The sequence below is a fragment of the Alligator sinensis genome, unplaced genomic scaffold (genome assembly GCF_000455745.1).
Source record: "Alligator sinensis unplaced genomic scaffold, ASM45574v1 scaffold126_1, whole genome shotgun sequence".
Taxonomy (NCBI): domain Eukaryota; kingdom Metazoa; phylum Chordata; order Crocodylia; family Alligatoridae; genus Alligator; species Alligator sinensis.
The window spans coordinates 4,839,200-4,853,797 of NW_005841842.1; the positions used below are offsets into that span (position 1 = coordinate 4,839,200).

At 41.6% G+C, this 14,598-nt stretch overlaps 1 protein-coding gene across 3 annotated transcripts in view; it reads left to right on the forward strand.

Moving 5' to 3' along the window:
- Window positions 1-14,598, forward strand: part of SEMA5A (semaphorin 5A) — a 593,698-nt gene that overhangs the window by 88,418 nt on the left and 490,682 nt on the right. The window contains exon 2 of one of the 3 annotated variants that reach the window (XM_025205596.1): window positions 4,641-4,792. The exons of the other annotated variants lie outside the window; for them this stretch is intronic. The gene's annotated coding sequence lies outside the window, so the exon portion shown is untranslated. The remainder of the gene's footprint in view (window positions 1-4,640; window positions 4,793-14,598) is intronic. 3 annotated transcript variants of the gene reach the window in all.

Genomic DNA, 14,598 nt, shown 5'->3' on the forward strand with positions numbered 1-14,598 from the left:
AGAAGTTGTGGAATCTCCATCCTTGGAAGATTTTAAGAGCAGGTCAGGCAAAAATTTGGTTGGAATGGTTAGTCAGGGATGATCCTGCCTTGCAAATGAGTTGAACTCCTCAGTTCCTTCTCATTTTGTACCTTCCAGTCCTACTTCTGTGTTTCTCCCGGTCATATATGTGATCAATTGATGCAGAATAGCCAGTGCATCTACACATGCACTTTACTATAGAGTTGACTAATTATCTCTGCAGTAAAGTGTCACTGTCTACATGTGCACCTGTATTAGGGTGCAGTAAGTTAATTAACTTTACTGTAGGATAGTACTGTCCAGGACAAGTACTATCCTATAGTGGCATAATTTAGGCTTCCTCAGTGCACATGTAGATGGTGACCAGGGCTGGCTGGAGCATGAGGTGCTACAATACTGCTGGCTAGCCCCACACTGTAACACCTTCATGCCCTAGCCAGCCCTTCTGGTGCCTGACATTGTAACCTGGAGCCTGGGGATGACCCCGCCCTCCCCCAAGCCTGCTGCTCCACCCTGGCTCTAACTGCTTCAGCTCAGGGTGCAGGTATATATGCTATGCCCAGGAGCCACTGAGTCCAGTGTGAACTGCACTGGAATTTATTGCCTCCTGGTAATTGCAGGTGTAGATACACCCAGAGGCTTTAAGAGCACTTTTTTGAGATAAATTGCATAACTCATAACTTTCCCTGAGTAATAAAACCATTTCAGATCCATGCGAAGAATGTTATGATACCATGCCATACCATCAGGCATTTCAGCATTCCATTTAGTTATATTGTTATTAAAAATAATAGTATAATTTCTGAAATTCTGAAATAGCTTCAGGTTGTCTGGCGGAAGGGGAGATTTTTTTTTTTTTGTGTGGATGTTTTGATACTGTGTCCATGTTCTGCATTCTTAAAACACTGTTTATGTTAGTCATTTTGATAGAAAATGCAGGTAGTGTATTAATTAGTGAAGCAAGTATAGTACACATATAGTAGGTTTGAAATAATTATGTCCTTGCCCTGTCAGGAGAGATGAAGCAGTTTTACGTTCTTAATCCCCTGAGTACAATTATCTAGTAACCCGTACTAGCCTTCCAAGGTTCTAGTATTGTCATGATGAAATTTCTTAAGTGTGATGTAGTAATGTGAATGTTTGTGATGAGTGAGTATGTCCATTTTTATTAAATATTTAATTTTTGAAGCTCATAGTGATTCATCTGGTACTAAAAAAAATAAGCGTTGATGAGATTAGATGCATCTTTTACCAATTAGGATGTATCTTGTAAAGTAAATTAATTCATAATGTTCTGTCTTCAGGAATGCTTATATTTACTCCTGCTCATTTGTTCATTAGTATTGAAAATGACAATCTAAGTTGGAGGCAGATGAAGAAGAGGAGTTAGAAATGTGTGCGTCCAGAATTTGGGATAACAGTACTGGATTATTTTCCTTTTTGTGGCTGAAAAGGACCACATTTCCCTCATCAGGGGTTGAAGGCAAAGTGAAATAGGTCAGGTCTCACTTAAAAGAAGCTTTTTTGACATTACCTGTTTTAATTTTATAACTTGCTTCTTTTTTCCTATTAAAAATAAATTTATTCTTTTTGTTTTATTTTAATAACCAAAGAAATAAAAATTGTTCTTTGAAATGTATTGCAAGAACAAGTTAAATTGTTGCCAAAATCAGACGTGAGAACCAAAAGCTTGCAGTGTGCAAGATGAAGTACTAGCATTTAACATTAGTTTTCACTTTGAACATCTGTTTGAGAGAACTCTTTCCTAGCCAATGCATGACATACAATAAATATAATAAAATATGTTAAGAGGAGCTACAGGTGAGTTGCCATGGTATTTGAAAGTTTAATCCTGACAACTGTTTTATTCAGTACAATAGTGTGATACCATCCCTTGCTCTTAATCATTCATTATATTAAGAAGGTAAGGATGCTGATCCAAATACAGTATGACTGGGTGCATCTACATGTGTGTTAATGCGCTTTTACTAATGCGCATTAAATTGAATACCTCCAATATAAGGGTGTTTTACATATGTTCCAGGGATTGGTGGGGAAGGTGGGGCATTTTAATTTGAGTGGCTCTGAGAGCCTCTCTAATTCAAGCACCTGCAGTGTATCAGAGTTCCTATGCTTCAAAATGGTGGCGGTGCACTTTAACTAAAGCTTGTCGAACAAGCTTTAAAGTGCCCCTACCACCATGTTGGAGCATGGGGACCCTGATGCACAGACCCGGACACCGGCATGGGTGAACTGGGTGGTTGCTCGGGGCCTGGACAGAAAGAGGGCACAAAAATGTATAAATTTGGTAATTTTTTTCTGTTGTCTGATTATTATTATTATCATCATTATCTCTGGCAAAGGGAGGTCCGAAACTAAAAGTTCACCTGGGGCTGCCAGGAATCTAGGTACAGCACTGATGATATGAGACGTGGAGGCTGGCTGGAGTGCTTTAATCAAATCTGCTCTGATGTGCTGTAATTAGAGCATGTTGCAGCAGTCTCCCTGCATGTCTGCAGGCACCCTGAGGTACTATATAAATGTGCTTTAGGCTGTGCTAATGTGCAGTAGCGCAAGCGCCCACTTCTTTAGTGACGCTTAATGCGCAGTAGTCTATTGTACTGCGCATTAGCCTTTTGCACAGTTTTTTAGCTCTGCTTTAACATGAAGTACAATAGGCTACTGCATGTTACAGTGCGTGTGTAGATGTGTCCACTATCTGATTTACATTAGAACATTAGAACATTAAAGAAATACAATAAAAAAAAAATTGAGTATCCACTTAGCAATGAGCCACAAATCCCGGTTTTACCTAAGCTAGTCCCTGATTGGAAAATAAGTTATTGTAAATTATATTTTATAAGGTTTATTTACTAGCTCTTTGAAGCCCCAAGGTCCCACAATGTCCCATGTATTGAAATGAAGAGTAATCATTTCATTATAAATCTGTGAACTAAAGTATAAATCTGATTCTGTCAAAGGGGAAAAGTAAACAAGATGTCAGCAAGTGCCAAAGCCTTTTACATCTTAGTGAATTTTCTTGCCAGTAGGCTTACATGTAAATATTAGTAATCTGCCTGTTTACAAGGTAGTAATTAGGTTTTGTGTAAGCCTGAGAGCTTAAACTGGATGAGTAAGTAAGCAGTGAGGATAATATCAAAGCTCTTGTCTGAAAAAGCAACTTGTCTGAACCAAGCCACTTGAGAACACCCACCCAGTGCTGTTTCCAGGCAAGAACTGATCTTTTTTGTTTCTGCCTCCTCTCTCTTCCCATTAGTTTTCTGAGATTTTACATTATTATGTTACTTATAAATATAGCCATCCTGAGCGCAACAGCTCATTTTAAAGGTAGTCAGTGTCCCAAAAGAAAGCCAGAGCCGATGAACTTCCTTCTTGTCATATTAATGAATAATTGAACCTCACAAGCATAAAGGACAGCCCCTATTTTTTTTCAGGGGCTGTCCTCCTCTGCTGTATAACACCACGTGTCTTTTATTTCTGAGTGGCTGTAGCATTTCCTACGAGACAGAGAGACGGCTTTTTCATTAGCCTATTGGGAGCAATTAGAGGTATTGTAAGACTGGAGCTGGGACTGAATGAGTCCCAGTCTTCTGTTTGTTTGTTTTTGTGGAGGCTGCTGGGAATGCTCTCTGCGATTTGAATGCCGTTCTTACCAGGGCTTTGACTTCTCTCGCCCTTTGTTAACACCAAGGGGACAGCACAATGTTATGCTTTAAGAAAGGGGACCACACATCAGAAGCCATGTGCCTGCAGAAATACATTGGAAAAGAACAGAGAGGGCTCCCTTTGGATATCTTGGTGCAAATGAAGATGTTGTGTGTGCAGTGACAGTTTCCATACAATATGTTCCTGGGGGGACGGAGCTCATGCTGCCATTCTAACTTTGTCTATCTCTTCCACTCTTAAAAGCTCTGTCACAATAGCAGGCGTTCGAGCTAAGCCAAGAAGTACTAGTAGAGCTGCTGGCATGATCTGCCTGACAGGAAAAAAGTAATGGAGAAGGGGGAAAGGTGTCAAAAGAAATAGGCCATCCCTTTTGACAGGGTTCATAATGTGCAGTTAGCTGCATTAGGCAGCTGTTTAAATTGGGTTGATTATATGGGTTTCCTACACAGCAATATGCATGTATGTGTTTGTGCGGTTCAGTTTGAGCAATTGATTTTATTGGCCATTTAACACCTCACTGGAAAGATGTAACATGCCTGCATTAGGAACTTGTCATTTTGCCATCTGCAGCCAATAGCTGGTGGCAAAAGGGAAAGTTTGACATCTCTAGAAGTGTCACCTGATAAGCTGTCAGGCCCACAGAGAAAATTTTGCTTGTGCCGATCCTGATTCTGCTCTTAGCTTTCACTCCCTCTTAAACCTTTAGTTGATATTGATCGATGTGGACTGATGCGATGGCTGCCTTCAGTTGCAGCCTCTCAGTGAGCACCTCATCGCCAAGCAGGCAAGCAGCTCTATTTAATCCCAGATAGTACTATCTCTAGTGAGAAAATTGTAATAAAAAACACAGTATTAAGAAAAAAATGGAGAAACGTTACTCTGTGAAGTAGCCGCTTGTCACTGGTATGTCATGCTAGTTTTCTGATTTACAGCTGCAGTGTTTGGAAAGGAAGCCTGGACTGGGATATGCTTGATGAACGCTGAACAGCAGTGTCCCTCCTTTCCGGTGCAGTTTGAGGCTTGTGAAGAGAACAGTAACCAGTAGCTCCTGGCTCGGGGCTTTCATTTCACTACTGCTTGACTGGTTCGTTTAATTTCTCTAAAATTTTCACAATATCCAGTTGTCCGGGAATGGAGATTTTTTTTTTCCCCACCTCTTAACATTGCCTTTCCAGAACCTGCCTATTCTTGTTTCAGGTTTGCCAGATGTACAGTGCCTTCTGGCCAGTGTTACACAGAAGAGTCAAATAGTTTCACCTGTGAAAAGTAGAGGGTATGATCGATAATCCAGTTTAAACTGTGTGAAAACAGAAGGAACCTGTGCACCAGTAAAAGTGATATCTGAGGCAATATTACTCTCCTCCTGATTTCTGACATCAAATGAACGTTGTACTGAACTGGAACATTCAGGCATTCAGTTTCTGGGGCAGAGATGAAGTACTGATTCATAGGTTCATTGCTTTTCCTCATTATGAAAACTTTTGTGTTCTGATGGAAGCAAGGGTTGCTGTCAGCCATATCAAGTAGAAGGGATTTAAACTGAATTGCATGGCTTTCTCTCTCTCAGCAAATATGGAGTGTTGGTACACTTCCCCGTCACTTCAGAGCTGTGCAACCACGTGCCCACAAATAACCGTCTTGAATGTTTGCCTTCCTCCACAAGTCCTTCCCTCACCCCATCTCAGTTTGTTAAATTACACCTTACGTGGTTTTAGACGTTGTATGTTTGGGGAATAATTACAACATTCCACTAACATTTTTTTGTACAAAATTACTTAAGTATATGTTCAACCTAAACTTCTTTTTGACATTAGATTTTTTTCCTTCCCTTCTAGGGATAATTTAATCTGTTCCTGTATGTGACCTAGTGTTTCATTAATAGTTAATATATGAATATTGCCTCCAGAATATGGGAATTGGGGATCCAAGCTCATTTGTTCTGATGAAAGTGGGTCCTGAAGGTAAAACAGTTAAGCACACATTTTAATATATGAGGAGATAAAAAGTGGCAAATGCACAGGGGATGCATGCCAACTGTCTGCTCTGTGGGGCATTTTTGCAACTTGTGCACTTTTCTGGAGCCTGGGTAATGGGCAGGCTCATTGTCTGCATGGCATAGATAATAGCATTCATCTGTAAGAATGCTATGCTTAGACAGAAGTATGTTTATTTTCTCTCTATCAGGTAGTACCAAACTCCTCTTCCTTTTTATAAAGGCTAAGTTCTAGGTTCATGGCACCTTTGTCTTGGTCGGTTTACTGACATTTCCACAAGGAGATTCTTTCTCATTATTTACTTAGGATTCATATATTTTCTTTGATAACCATTTCTCGACTTGTGCTCTCCAACCTCTTTCATTCATCCTTTTCCCCCCCTCTCTTTGGTTTCAAAGAGTTTATTATCTTATTGTGGATCAGATCTTCTTAGCCATAGACATTCCTTCTTTCTTTCCTGCAGTTACTACAAATCTGCAGAAATACAAGAATCCCAAAAGTACTCGAAAACCAATATCTCAATTCAACCTTCTCAAGTAAACATATTTCATCAGTCCTATTTTTGTTCTATTTCTTGTTGATAATGTATGTAAAAGCATTCCTAAGAAGAGAGCCTGCCTGATGGGCAATTCATTGCAGTTAGATTTAAATGACATTAGTTGTGCTATTTACTTGTTAGCTTCCATATATATCATGAGCTGTGTTGAATGAATTGTCAAAGATAATGAGAACTAATAACAACACAAACTCAAGATAACATTTCCATTACAAATAGGGCACTAATTACAATTTGATTTCATGGCTGCCTAGATTTATCTATAAACTCTCACACCTACCTGAGTGCTAAACCCCAAACTTTACCCCAGTCCTCATGTCAAAACCTCCTGCTCCTGCTTCTGCTTCACAACTCTTGCAGTCATGTTTATGCTACAGAATTTGAAATGTATCAATTATTTTACTGGTTCAGACCTCTGGTCACCTGGTCCAATATCCTGTCTCTTATAGTGGAATTATCAGATGTAGGAAGGCACAAAAGACAGAAAATACAGGTGTGGAATAATTTACCTCTAGGAAAGACTTATCCTCATCAGTAGCTGCTGGATATTGCCTTAAATTATACTATATACATTATTATAGCTTCCAAAACTAGAGGCTGTATAAGAAGAGCTGAATTTAATATCCAAATTAAAGGAAATGCTAAATCATCATCGAGTAAATGAATGCATAGCTAGGTGGCAGTGGTTTGTGACAGTGCTGTAAACTTCTGGTGTCCAGTCCCTACCTACCCTGTTATTTGGGGCTAATGTGACAAAAGTGCCACAGAGGATGCTGAGTTTAGAGTAAAGAATGATGTTTTGTAAACTGAAAGGTTTTAGTGAAGATTTTAGCAATGTCAAAGCAAAACCGTGTGTGTGTGTGTGTGTGTAATGGAAGAAGTTGAAGACCGAAACGGAGGGGCTTGTTTCACTGAAGGAAAGCCACAGCATGGAATGCCTTTACTGCCAGTGGGGATAAAATATTTTATTTTGGATAAAAATATGTTGATGGAGATTGTAATATGTCCAGATCCCTGCTACCACAATAGTGCTATCTCCACAGCCACATGGAAGAAGGATGCAGCTTCACACCTCTTCCCACTGAAGAAAAAGTAGGAGGGCTGGGAAGTATAAGTCTGTAACTTTTAGTACTTGATGGACTGCAATGTCTCTTCTGGCTCTAGTGACAGAAATGCTAAATTCTGATTATCTTGCTCTGCAGGCTGAGGCAGGAAAAAGGGGAACATTATTTACTGAGAGAGAAAAATCAAAGCCAAACTATTACTGTGGTAGGCATTTGGTTTGAAGGCTTTATGTATTGTAAACCTACATTTCCCATCAAATGTGGTTCCAGCATATTTAGAGGAAAAGAAATACAGGTTTCCCTTGCTTTATGCTGTACATGTGTTCCTGGAAAGCGACGCATAACTCAGATTCGCGTAAAGGGAACCCACTTTACAATGTAACAAATAGGGATACGTTCCAAGGCCTCGGCTGTACTGACCCCCAGACCCATTTCTACCACATTTACAAGACAATTTTGGTACTCACCAACAGCAGGCAGTACACACAAGCACAGGGCACTATCATAACGGGCATGGCAACTACAGAAATGTGTCGCAGGCAACGAGCAAGGAGCACAGATCCACACAGGAGACTATATTTTGGTGCATGTCACTCCCACAATGCACGGCACAAAGCAGCTGACTGCAGGCTTCCACCACACCGATCGCATAAGAGTGAATTTACCTTGCATATAATGGTTTTTTGGTATAAAAGGGTCATTCCATAAGAGTGAATTCACACATACAGAACCTGCATAAAGCAAGGGAAACCTGTCCTATGAAATGTACCTCTTTACAAAATGTACTTTACAAAAGTACAGATACTTTACAAATAGTTACAAATACTTTACAAAATCAGCTCATGGACCAAAATCATCCTGGGTAAAAGTGCATTAAAGTCTGTGGTGTTACTCAGGGATGAATTTGGCTCCTTATCTTTTAAATGAAGTAGGTACATGCCACTATTTAAATGTTTCTGTACCATTTAAGCTATCAAAGTGGATAAGTTAGCTCCTGGAGCAAACTGCCACATACATGATAACTGACTCAGATGTTCAACCCCGCACATTTTTAACAGCATTTTGTTTGGGCCTTATTACTGTAACTGTACAATTATGGAAGTCTGCTGCATATTATCAGACACTCTCTTCATAACCTCAAGCTATATAGACATCGTTTGGTTATTTTTTTGTTCTTCAAATTATCCTTGTGGGTTATGCCAGACAACTTATTATTTTTTTTCCCTGAGCAGTGCATGCTGGAGGTAGTAGTGGGTGTGATCCTTTCTGCATTGTTAGGCAATGAGCTTTATCAGAAGCTGCAATTTTCAGGATTAGTCCCTTCATTATTTGGCATCTGCAGTACCTAGGTGAATCTGTTCAGTCCTGGTTTCCAGAAGTCTGAGCTCTGACAGATACTGTGACCATGAAGTCATTTTTCTTAGAGCAAGTTCTCTGCCCTCGGAGATTTACTCATAACTAGAATCACAGCCTGCACATTGCAGAGCAGTGAAAAGATTGGAGCATTTTACTTAATTCTAACTGAAATTTACCAGTTCCAAAGTTCATTTCAAGTGGAATCCATCTTTTTCAGCTTATTTATTATGTTTCACACTTGTATATGCATATCTGATAGTACTTCAGTATCCATGATCTTTACCAGGCATTTCTGTACATGTACATCTAAGGCCCCTGTAAGTGAAGACGTGATGGGATCTGATGAAGGATCCCCACAGTCGTGCTTTCTGCCATGCCTCTCATGCGTGGCAGGAGATGTAATTGTGGGATCCAGCATCAGATCCCATCATGCCTCATTGCCAGTGCCGGAGGAGCCAGGGCTCATGATTCTTGGCTCCTTTTGAATCGGCAAGTAGCAGGCTCCTGCAGCGGGGAGCTCCATCAGCTGATGGCTTCTAGCCTTGGGGGCACACCTCACAACTGGAGCCCCAGCCTGGCCACGTGTTCAATTAATGACGTGACAGAAACCAGCCACAATGTTATTACACTTTTTTTTTTTGTGTAATAACTTTGTGGTTTATACCTTGTTCTATCTTACCATTAATTGCATTAATGCATGGCTGGGTAACAACTTAAGACATGATTAACTGGTTAATCATGTCTTAAGTGTAATCTGTACTGGGGTCCTAAGGTACCTCACTGTCATCCCCAATTCTTGTCATGAGAACAACTAGCGCTTAAGGTGCTTTTTATCTCTAGATCGTAAGGCAGGTAAACTTGTATGAGGTTATTTTATTTTTCATGTGATGAAACAGGTATAGAAAGGAGACCTGGGTTGCTCAGGATCACCTTGCAAATCAGCAGCAGATCCAGGCATAATGTCCAGGTCTCCCAACTCCCAGCTTCATCCTCAGTCCACTAGTCAGTAACTGTTCCAGAGAATTTAACGGCAACACCCCAGTTTGTGTTTTGCTACACAGAAAAGCCAAACATGTTTTCCAAAATAGTAAATTAAAATTAAATAGCAGTACGTGTTACTGTAGTTCACAGGGTTGTTTTTCTCTGAAAGCTGGCAGCAGTTCTGACTTCCCTCAGAACTGATGAGCATCTTTGCAATGCTCAGCAAACCCCTTTCAAGCTACCAGAGAAAATGTATACATCATTACATTCTGTGAAGATGAGTCTGGGCTAATGTATCATTTGTTTTCTCTCTCAGATCCGGTCCTTTCCTTTTAGCTGCTTCTATCTTTCTTAACTCACTTGTCTTTGAAAATCAAAATGTAGCTAGACCAGGTTAAAACCAAACAAAGCAAAACACAGAGCTTTGTGTATAAAAGTAAATGGTAAAACTTTTCAAATGAGATGCAAGTGCTTAAGAACCTAAGTCTCTCAACATCTTAGGCTTTGGGTCTAGTCTTAGGCTTTTAGATTCTAGCCTGTCTGTTAATGATGTAAATGATTTAAGGGCCTAGCCATGCTTTTATTCCACCCTATAAAACAGTTAATACAAAAGGAGGGTGAGACTTCCTCGCTGATTTTTTTTTTTCCATAGAAATCACAGAGAAGTAGGGCTGGAAGTAGCCTCCATAGGTCATCTAATCTACCCAGCTGCCTGAGGCCTGATCGTCTCTATCCAAATCAACCTATATAAATCTATAATCTAACCTCTTAGTAAAACTACCATCAACCCTGATACCATGCACGATATAACACCCTAGCCTCCCACGGGTAAAGCAGGGGGGCCATGGCAGCCAATTTCCTGCTTCTATAAAAGGTTATTAATATATGCTCAAGATATCCCAGGTAGAAGGTCATGCCTCACACTACAGAGGAAGGCAAAAACCCCCCACAGTCCATGCCAATCTGACCATGGGATAAAATTCCTTCCTTGGGTGAGTCTTAAGGGTTTAAATAGTATGGTACAAATTTAGATGTTTTAATGGGTTTTCAGGATCTTGAACAGGGTGGAATAGAATTGCATTTGGGTGCTTAAGTCCACTTAATTGCCTAACAGCTGGAACAGAACCTGACCCTCAGTCACTTTTGAAAATCATAGAAAAGTAGAGCTGAAAGGGACCTCAGCATGTCACCTAGTCCAGTGGAGACCAACCAGTTTGGCAGGTGTGCTACAAAGTATCCCTGCAGCCTCCCAGAGTTCCACTCCGATCCCTTTCCTGTGCCAGCCTGCTGCTCTTTTTTGCTCCCAGCCCTTTCTGCCACTGTGTTGCCTGCCCCCTTTCCAATTTGCGATGTGCCACAGAGAGGCTGCCCATGCCACTTGTGGCATATGTACTGCAGCTTAGCCACCTTTGCTCTACTCCAGCCTCCTGCTCAAGGCAGAATCATCTTTGTCCAAGGATGGAGATTTCATGACCTCTCTGGGTAGCCTGTGCCAATGCTTAACTGCCCACATAGTGAGAGAGTTTTTCCTCAAGTTCCATTGCTGCATTTTAAAACTGTTGCTCCTTGTCCTGTCCCTTGTAGCTACAAAGAACAGTTTGTCTCCCTTCTCTGTATAACGGTCCTTTAGGTATTTGAAGACTGTTATTAAATCCCCTTCAGTCTTTTCTTCTCCCAACTGAGGGGGGACCTTGTGACCATCTATAAACTCACTAGGGGGGACGAGAAGGGTTTGGGGGAGACCTTGTTTCCCCTAGCGCCCCCCGGGATAACAAGGAATAATGGCCACAAGTTGTTGGAGAGTAGGTTTAGATTAGACATCCGTAGGAACTACTTCACAGTTAGGGTGGCTAGGATCTGGAACCTACTTCCAAGGGAAGTGGTGCTGGCTCCTACCCTGGGGTTCTTTAAAAAGTGGCTCGATGCCTACCTGGCTGGGGTCACTTGAGCCCAGTTTCCCTCCTGCCCAGGCAGGGGGTCGGACTTGAAGATCTACAAGGTCCCTTCCAACCCTACTTCTATGATTCTATGAACTTAAACAGTCAGCCTATTGTTTTAAGTCATGCTTCCCAGAGGTGTAATACTTTTTTTTAACTCTTTGCTGGACTCTTAATTTGTCTACATCTTTTCTGAAGTGGAGCACCTAAAAATAGACAGTCCTCTAGGTGAGGGCTCACCATTGCCAAACAAAGTGGGAGAATGGCTTCCCTTGATTTGCAAGTTACTCTCTTATTAATACAGACCAGTATGCTGTTTATCTTTTTGCAGTAAGAGCACACTATTGGCTCATATTCACCTTATGATCCACTGTAACCCACAGGTCTGTTTTGGAAGTACTGTAGTTTAGGCAGTCATTCACTAGTATATTGATTGTTCAGTCCCAAGTGCAAAATTTGCACCCTTCCTTAAGGCTGCACTTACTTGGTAAATTTTCTGTCCCTGGTAATCTTAGGAGCATTGTGGTACCTCAGGGGACTTGTTTCCTAAACCAGAAACAACATTTGCCCAGCCCTTTGGGTGGGCTAACTATGACTACTGAGTGAGTAGGCCAATTAGCCAGTCATATGCTAATTAGCCTAATACAAGATTTGCTACTGGTTTCAGAGGTAGCCCAGCTAGAGCATCATACTATGTTTGAGGGCAGTTTTGCCAAGCATAGCATGCTTACTCTGCATACATGGCCTAGGTTACGTAGGTTCTATGAACACTGTACCCCCAAAATGAAATATCTTGAGTATAATTGAAGCACCAAGATTTAAGACAGTGTCAGTGGAAAAGAAATGCATTTTTTGTGCTGCTGAATTATAAACAAGAAATGGGATTTCATGAGAATGTTTAAAAAGTATTCATGTGGGGAGGAAACATCTTGTGATAATATATGAGATTTATAGTACCTTTTTATCTGGGAGTCTTGACTTGATGTGATTGAATAAATGGTGAAGTTTTAACCATAGCAGCACAAAAAGTGACCATGCAATAAGAACAAAATCTTTCAAAGTGTTTAACAGCATTTTGATCTGAAAATAAGGAAATATAATTAATGAAATAGACCCCTTTGTAGCAATGGAAAACAAAATACAATAAGTATTCATGTTTAGATTTACGAATGAATGGCATAGTCCCTATGGCTAAGGACAGAATTACATATAAGCCAGCATAGGTGATCATAAACTGGTTCAAATCTGTAGCACAGAAGAAGCTCAGTGCACGTAAACTGCTTTCAAAATGGGCTAAACTGGTTTAAGATAAATGTGGATGGATGTGGTATCAGACTTTACTGATTTATGTTAAATTGGTTTATTGAACTTCTGTCCCAGATCCCCTACAGATTCAAGTTAACTCACAGTGCCTCAGCATCCTAGGTTGCTTTACACCTTCCCTGCAAACCCCCGCCCCTCACAGGGTTGGCAAGCTAGCTTTGGCCCAAGCTGTCTGCTTCTGTCAAGCAGGGAGGCATTCTCTAGTACTCCCTGGATTCTGGCCTGGGCCACTGCATCATGTGGCTGCATTTCTGGACTCAAAAGTGAATGTCTGTTCACTTGCTTATCAGTCGATCTACACAGTTTAGACTAATTTGTGAAGATTGAACCAATTCAGCTTTGGCCTTTTTGACTGTCTACACTTAGCTTAAGTCAGGGCTCAAACCTGTTCTCACTGAAGTCAGTGGCAATCTAGCCTTTAATCTCTAGACGAACAGAGTTGGCCCAGAATGAAATGCCTCTAAATAACAATTCTCAATTGTACAATTTGTAGGAAGTTGGACTTCCTTTCTTCAGTAGGAACAAGAATGGAACAGCATATTTTAAATGGTTATGTAATTATTATGTCACTTCTGTGTCCCCCCCCTTCAAATTACTTAAAGTAATTCAGATTATTCTATCTTTTTTCCCCCCAATTTACTATTCCAAAATAATTACCATATTTTCTTACATACAGCACACACACCTTCACATTTCCAGCAGCTGATTTTTTTGAGTATGGATTATATGCAGGAAATAGATGTGGCAGGGCACTTGATGTGCCTGGCACTTTAAGAGGTCAGGCAGCCTGCTGAGCCACCAACAGGTGGAGGTCAGGGCTAATTGCAGTCAGTTGACCCAGGGGGCTGTCAAGTGCAGCTAGGCCTGATCAAGGGAGTCACCTGATTGGAAGAGGGCAGGGTTTAGACCGGGCATAAGCCCAGACTGAGTGTGGGGCTGGCAGTAACATCTCAGGATCTGGTGAAGTAACATCACCCAGCAGGAGGGCTGCTGCTCTTGAATGCCAGCAAGGAGAATAACATCTGGAGGTTTGGGTGGGAACTAAGGGAATATAGGAGGTTCCTGGGGGACCCAGTGTTGGGGTTCAGAGTCCTGAGAAGGGGGCTGAGTGCCTGAGGTCTGTTGAGAGGCTGGATGAGATCAGAGAGAAAGGGGTTGAGTGCACAAGGGTCAGTGAGAGGCCAGGTGAGTCCTGGGGGAGGGGGTGAGAGTCTGTGGGCATATTGAGGGGCCAGATGCCCCCTGAGAGAGGAGCTGAGTTTGGGAGATTTAGTGAAGGGTCTGGGTGAACCCAATGAGTGGGACAGAGTATGGAGGCCTATTGAGAGGTCTGGATGAGCCCAGAGAAGGAAGGGGCTACATTAGGGAAGACGTATGGAAGGCTCTGGGAAAGCCCAGAGAGAGAGAGAGTCATCTTTGGAGAGGCCTGAGAGGGTGGACCCATAGAGATGAGAGGGCTGACAGCTGGAGGACTGACCCTAGGAATCTCAACTAGCCTGTGCAGGACCAGGGCTCAGGAGGGGCGGAAGGGTGAAACAGTGGGGTGCACCAATAGAGATTTTCTTTACCGATAGCCAATTATTCACCAGGCATATCAGCTGATACTGATCTGATAGCTGATTTCCAGGAGCACAGCCTGGCAGTGTGCAGAGCAGCACCCTGCAAGTAAGTCTGTGTAG